We start from the raw sequence: 8,004 nt of genomic DNA on the forward strand, positions 1-8,004 counted from the left end.
TTGTGATTCCATACACAAGCATGGAATGTTTTACCATTTCTTTGTGTCTTCTTCAATTTTCTTCATAAGTTTTCTATAATTTTAAGCATACAGATCTTTTACATCTTTGGTTCGGTTTATTCTTAGCTATTTTATGGCTCTTGGTGCAATTGTAAATGTGATTAATTTCTTGATTTCTCTTTCTGTTGCTTCATTATTGGTGTATAGAAATGCTACCGATTTCTGTACGTTGATTTTATACCCTGCGACTTTGCTGAATTCATGTATTAGTTCTCACACCTTTGGTGGAGTCTTTTGGGTTTTCTATGTAGAGGATCATGTCATCTGTGAAACTTGAAAGTTTGAATTCTTCTTTGCCAATTTTGATGCCTTTTATTTTGTTTTGTTGTCTGATTGCTGAGGCTAGGACTTCCAACACTATGTTAAACAACAGTGGTGAGAGTGGACATCCCTGCTGTGTTCCTGATCTCAGGGGGAAAGCTCTCAGTTTTTCCCCATTGCAGATGATATTAGCTGTGGGCTTTTCATATGGGGGTTTTATGATGTTAAAGTATGTTGTTTGTATCCCGACTTTCTTGAGAGTTTTTATTAAGACAGGATGCTGTATTTTGTCAAATGTTTTTTCTGCGTCTGTTGGCAGGATCATATGATTCTTATCCTTTCTTCTATTAATGTGATGTATCATATGGTTTGATTTGCAACTATTGAACCAGCCCTGCTGCCCAGGAATGAATCCCACTTGGTCATGGTGAATAATTCTTTTGATATGCTGTTGAATTAAATTTGCTAGAATCTTTTTGAGAATTTTTGCATACATGTTCATCAGGGATATTGGTCTGCAATTCTCCTTTGTTGTGGGGTCTCCGTCTGTTTTGGGAATCAAGGTAATGCTGGCCTCATAGAGTGAGTCTGGAAGCTCTCCTTCTATTTGTATTTTTTGGAACATCTTGAGAAGGATAGGTATTAACTCTGCTTTAAATGTCTTAGAATTTCCTTGGGAAGCCATCTGGCCCAGGACTCCTATTTGTTGGGAGATTTTTAATAACTAATTCAATTTCTTCACTAGTTATGGGTCTGTTCAAATTTTCTATTTCTTCCTGTTTGAGTTTTGGTAGTGTGTGGGTGTCTATGAATTTTTCCATTTCTTCCAGGTGGTCAAGTTGTTGGCATATAAGTTTTCATGACATTCCCTGATAATTGTTTGTATTTCTGAGGGATTGGATGTGATAAGTCCATTTTCATTCATGATTTTATATATTTGGGTCCTCTCTCTTTTCTTTTTGAGAAGTCTGGTTAGGGGTTTATGAATTTTGCTTATTTTCTCAAAAAAAAAAAAAACCACGCAGCTCTTAGTTTCATTGGTCTCATGCTTTTTACAATTTTTTTTAAAATAAAAAAATTTTTTTGCATTCTATATTGTTTATTTTTGCTCTGGTCTTTATTATTTCTCTTCTTCTGCTGGCCTCTGGATTTCTTTTCTGTTCTGTTTCTAGTTCCTTTAGGTGTGCTGTTAGATTTTGTATTTGGAATTTTTCTTGTTTCTTGAGATAGGTCTGGACTGCAATGTATTTTCCTTTTAGGACTGCCTTTGCTGCATCCCAAAAGGTTTGGATTGTTTTGTTTTCATTTTCATTTGTTCCCATATATTTTTAAATTTCTTCTCTAATTGCCTGGTTGACCCATTCATGTTCTTTAGGATGTTCTTTAACTTCCATGCTTTTGGAGGTGTTCCAGACTTTTTCCTGTGGTTGACTTCATGTTTCATAGCATTGTGATCTGAAAGTGTGCATGGTATAATCTCAATTATTTTGTATTTATTGAGGGATGTTTTGTGACCCAGTATGTGATCTATCTTGGAGAATGTTCCCTGTGCACTTGTGAAGAATGTGTATTCTGCTGCTTTAGGCTGAAAAGCTCTGTATATATCTGTCAAGTCCATCTGGCCCAGTGTGTCATTCAGGGCTATTGCTTCTTTACTGATTTTCTGCCTATATGATCTGTTCATTGGTGTAAGTGGATTATTAAACTCCCCTGCAATTACCACATTCTTACCAATAAGATTAAGTATGTTTGTGATTGTTTTATACATTTGGTGCTCCCAATTTGGGTGAATAAATGTTTATAATTGATAGCTCTTCTTGATGGATAGACCTCATAATTATGATATAATGCCCTTCTTCATCTCTTGTTACAGCCTTTAATTTAAAATCTATATTGCCTGTAATAAGTATGGACACTCCAGCTTTCTTTTGACTTCCAGTAGCATGATAGATGGTTCTCCATCCCCTCACTTTCAATCTGAAGATGTCCTCAGGTCTAAAATGGGTCTCTCATAGACAGCAAATAGATGGGTCTTGTTTTTTTTTTTTTTTAATCCTTTCTGATACACTATGTCTTTTGATTTGAGCCTTTAGTCCATTTACATTCAGTGTTAGTATTGAAAGATATGGATTTAGAGTCATTGTGTTATCTGTACGTTTCATGCTTGTAGTGATGTCTCCGGTCCTTTGTGGTCTTTGCAACATTTCACTCAGAGTCTCCCTTAGGATCTCTTGTTGGGCTGGTTTAGTGATGATGAACTCCTTCAGTTTTTGTTTGTCTGGGAGAACCTTTATCTCTCCTATTCTGAATGACAGGTTTGCTGGATACAGGGTTCTTTGTTGCATATTTTTACTCTTCAGCACATTGAATATTTCTTGCAATTCTTTTCTGGCATGCCAAGTTTCAGTAGATTGGTTTGCTACTATCCTCATGTGTCTACCCTTGTAGGTTAAGCCTGTTTATCCCTAGCTGCTCTCAGAATTCTCTCTTAATCTTTGTATATTGCCAGTTCCACTATGATATGTCATGCAGAAGATCAATTCCTGTTAAGTCTGAAGGGAGTTCTCTGTGCTTCCTGGATATCAATGTCCATTTCCTTCCCCAGATTGGGGAAGTTCTCAGCTATTATTTGTTCAAGTACACCTTTTGCCCCTTTCTCTCTCTCTTCTTCTGGAACTCTTATGATACGGATAATATTATGTTTCTTTGAATCACTTTGAACCTTAATTCTCTAATTCTCCCTTCATGGTTGAGAATTTTTTATCTCTCTTTTTCTCAGCTCTATCTTTTTCCATAATTTTATCTTCTATTTCACTTATTCTACCTTCTGCCTCTTCAATCCTCACTGTCACTGCCTCTAGTTTATTTTTCACCTCATTTACAGCATTTTGTAATTCATCATGACTATTTTTTAGTTCCTTGGTCTCTGTAGCAGTAGATTCTTTGCTGTCTTCTAAGCGTTTTCAAGCCCAGTGATTAATCTTATGACTATTATCCTAAGTTCTTGTTCAATTATATTGTTTATATATGTTTTGAGGAATTCTTTAGCTGTAATTTCTTCCTGAAATTTTTTTTGAGGAGAATTCTTCTGTTTCATCATTTTGGCTGGTTTTCTGTCTGTTATGTGTTTCAAAACTTGTTATGGGTCTTGCACCTGTGAGCACTACTATCTTAAAGAAGGCTCATACACTTTCCAGAACCTTGCCCTTCAGGAGATCTTTATTGGAGTGTGTTTCCTGCTCTCTGTTGTTGTGACTTTGTTTGCTTTATCTCCCTACTTGTAGTGATGTTTTGGACCCTCCACCAGGTGTGCTTTGATTTGTTTGTTGAAGTAGCACTGGGAAAGCAAGCAAACAAGCAAAATGCAAAAAAACAAAAACATACAAACAAAAACAAAAAACCAAAGACACAAATAAAAAAAAAAAAAACCCAGAACACCAGCTACAACAAAACAATGGGGTGGAGTGGAGTTGGTGTTGATGGAAGAGGCTTCATCCCATAGAAAGAGATAAATGACAGGATTGGGGAAAATAAAATAAAATAAAATTGACCAGGCAGAGAAACTGTACAGCTTAATTCAGAAAGAGAGAGGATAATAAAGAAGGAGTTATAGAACAGGCGTAAAGGGGATAGATTAAATATGTCTGTTTAACAAGCCAACAACCAGAATAACTAGACTGGAGGAGGGAAGAAATAAGAAGGAGAAAAGGAAGAAAAAAAAATATATAATAAAAATTGTCCAAGAATTAAATCAGGAAATACAAAACCACTGGGTGCCTTGGAACCGATGGCAGCACTCATCTGGCAGAGGGTTGTCTGGTCGCTGTCAATCCCACTCTAGTAGATATGCAGTTACCAGGCGTGGAGAGGCGTTGTTTGCTGTAGGCTGGTCCTGCCTCCTTTGTGGACTCACTATCCATTCCCTGAAGCCCCACCTTGTTGGTGATGGGGAGAGAAATGGCGACACCCTAGTCTCTCCTCTACGGACTGGGTGTCCCAAACCACTCTGTTCAGGCCATCCTCACGGTGCTGCAGGCACTCATGAGATGGTGTGTTCCATTCTGCCAACTCCCGTGCCTCCCTGGTGCTTGACTGGGATTTAAACCCCAATGTCTTAAAGGGTCCTGCTCTGTGCGCCAACCCCTCCCCCCCCCGACACTGGAGTTTATATTGGAAAAGGGTGTAGGGTCCGTGTTCCTTCAGGAATCCAGTGTAGGGTCCGATCAAAGGCGAATGTCAGGTGAACCGTAGGTATTGTTCCATGAAGTACCAAAGGCAGGGGGTGTTGATGCCAGTGTCAGCTGAAGTTTGAAGTTGATGTGCTGGATGTGTTCAGGATCTGGCTCTTCTCGGAGGTTACTAGGTGTTAGGGGCCTAGGACAAAACTCAGAGAATGATAAACTTTGTTTCCCCTTGGAAGTGGGAACACAGCTTGTCTGGCTTATCCAGAGGAAAAATATAGAACATGAGTAAGCGAGACCTAACAGAAAAACAGCAGAGATGGAGCCTTTCTAAAATGAAGTGTCTTCAGTTTCCCTACATCATCTCCCTGCTATGGGATTTTTATCCTCCTCATTCTTATAGAGGGGGTTGGAGGTGAAGGCCTCATCTTCTGTAACTTCTTCAAGCTGAAAGGGGTTGTAGACTCTGTCTATTGGGAGGCATAAAAATCCCGACCCATCTGATTAAATGAAGGGCTCCCCATTATAAGTTGTCTTCCTTGGAAGAATATATGAGGCCTTCTCACATGAACAGGATATTTAGATTTGGAAGCCACGCAGCAACAATAGCATCCACAGCAAAGGAAGATTCCTGTTGTAATTATTATTATTTGTAAAAAATACCAGTCTGAAGTGGGAACAGAACAAAGGGAACAATATTTACAGAAGGCTGTAAGGGCATGGAGTTTTAAGAAACCATATTTAAAAAATTTTTTTAATGTTTATTTATTTTTGTCAGAGAGAGAGAGAGAGGGAGCGAGCATGAGCGGGGGAGGGGCAGAGAGAGAGGGAGACACAGAATCCAAAGCAGGCTCCAAGGTCTAAGCTGTCAGCACAGAGCCCATGCGGGGGTTGAACCCACAAACTGCGAGATCGTGATCTGAACCAAACTCAGAGGCTCAACAGACTGAGCCACCCAGGCACCCCCAAGAAACCATATTTAGAATCAGTATATATATTGAATGTTAACTGCCTAATTGTAGTGCTTACATTAAAGCAGTTTAGCCTCTTGTGATAAAATATGAGGAGGTGGTTTGCCCTTGATTACATCCTGCACAATGATAAATTTTATATCAAGCTTTCCTTATTCCTGTATGCATACAACTGCTTCTATCTATAAACCATTCAGCCTCTGGATTAGACAGAGATTTATTCTTTAAGACAGGCCTACTTGACTATACTTGTATACTGTTCTTACAAGAGTGGATTAGAAGTTCTTTATTGTCTTTGCCAGGCAATAGAGTATCTGGGTTGAAGTCTTGACACACCTTGAGGGTTATATCAGGGGTGCCAAGAAGAAGGGCTTGTTATTTTATTAATCTCCTTCCACTTAGCCACTGATGTCCTTAGGCCTCTAAAACTCCTTGAACTTGATGTGGGGTCATAACATCCAGATGCTGTCCCAGAGTAAGTTTATTAGCTTCTTCAACTAGCAAGGCAGTTGCAACTACTACTCGAAAACATCCTGGCCATCCTCTGCTAGTGGGTCTATCTGTTTGGAGAGGGAGATTGCCTGTGTGAGAACAAGCCACAGTTTTTGGGTTAGGACACCCAAAGTGATTCCTCTTCTTTCCCCTACGTATAGGATAAAAGGCTCTTGTAAATGACATTGACTGTAGCAACTTCTTATTAGATATGTTGTCTGAGGCAAGGGAAAGAAAAGCAAAAATAAACTATTGGGACTGAGAGGCCTGAGAAAATTGAAACTTAAAAGCTTAAGTTACGGGAAACTGAAACCTAACCAAGCTTAACTACCTTGTTCCGCTTCTGTACAATTGCTTGGCGTGCCCATGTATTCCTGATCAATCATTATTGCCTGGCACATCCGTATATTCTTGATCAACCATTGTTACTTGGCACATCCGTGTATTCCTGATCAATCATTGTGATACCCGTACCCCCGGTTGTGGTCTGACCTAAAGGCAGGAACCAATCGAATACTGTTAAGTGTCCAACTTTAAACACCAACCAATCGCAGCTCTGTAACTGTGGAAAATTCCTGATTTCCCCATGACTTGTTTGTACCTGTCTATAAAAGGGGTGTAAAAACCTCTCTCAGGGCCTCTTGGCGTCACCGGCAACGGGGGCGCAGAGGTCCAGGTTCGAACCTGCAATAAATGACCCTTGCTGCTTATCTTTGACTCTGGACTCTGGTGGTTCGTTTTGGGGGGTCTCTTAGACTCTGGGCGTTTCAGGACTTCATCAAGATAAAACTTCTGAACATCCAAGGAAACAATCAACAGAATTTAAAGGTAACCTTTAGAATGGGAGAAAATATTTAGAAATGACATATGGGGTAAAGGGTTATATCCAAAATAACTAAAGAATTTATGAAGCAAAACATCCCAAAACCAAATAATCTGTTAAAAAATGGGCAGAAAGCATGAGTAGACTTTCTTTCTGATCCTACAAATGACTATAGGACACATGAAAAGATGTTCAACATCACTCATCATCGGGGACTACAAATCAAAACTACGATGAGATATCACCTCACACCCTTTAGAATGGCTAAAATTCGGAAAGAACACGAGGAGAAGGTGGAGAAAGGGGAAAGGGAATTTCTAGGGCAGGGGGATTATTTAATTTTTCTTTTAGTTCTTTAACATCCTGGTGGTAACAGTTACCTCATTCCAATCCACCCAAATTGTTCCTCTGAATGGCTCCAGAAAGAGGTCTGGATGTGAGGCTAAACCCAGGGATCCAGATGCAGTGATAGCCTACCATGCCCCAAATGGGGATGGTTCTTTGCTCATGATGGAGTCTTTCTAAACGAGTCCCTTCAGCTTCCTCACCACTTCAAGAGGAATTTCTTTTTTTTAAAATTGTTCCATATTTTTTATGATGACAAATAGGGGAAAAGAAGCACATGCCGAGGCTTATCTGAAAGGGTTGTGAAAAGGAGGAGTGAGATTGATGTGAATTTCATTCTGAATTACCATATGATGCAAATATATTATTACCATTTCATGCGAATTTTTTGTTTATAATGGAGTCCCCTTTGTTAAGCACATGGTATATTCCTCAGACTGCCTGTTCTGGTGAATATGTAAATTTTGTTAAATTTAAATACGTCTTTTGATCATGAAAGGACACCATGGCCATCTTCCAGCCAAATGGAGTAAATTATGCTGAAAATGCTGTGTTTACCAGTACCATCTGGGGATGAAAGAATCCACTTCATTTTGAGCCACCTGTACTGTTCTGCAATTGTGGCCATTTCCAGGGACAAAGGGGGCAAAAACAACAAACAAAACCCAGAAAAATTTATCCCCACTCTGCCTGGCCACTTCTTCAAATTTTGTCTCTCCTCCACAAAATGCTTGCCTTTGCTTACTCTCTAGTATCCTCAGCTAGTTTTGAGGCTTTTCTTTTTTTTCATCCAGTGTTGTTTATAGATGCTTCAAAGATGGCGAAAGGTGGTTAATACCACCATACTGAAACTGGAACTCTAATGACAGTT

Source organism: Lynx canadensis, chromosome B2, assembly GCF_007474595.2.
Source record: "Lynx canadensis isolate LIC74 chromosome B2, mLynCan4.pri.v2, whole genome shotgun sequence".
Lineage (NCBI taxonomy): Eukaryota > Metazoa > Chordata > Mammalia > Carnivora > Felidae > Lynx > Lynx canadensis.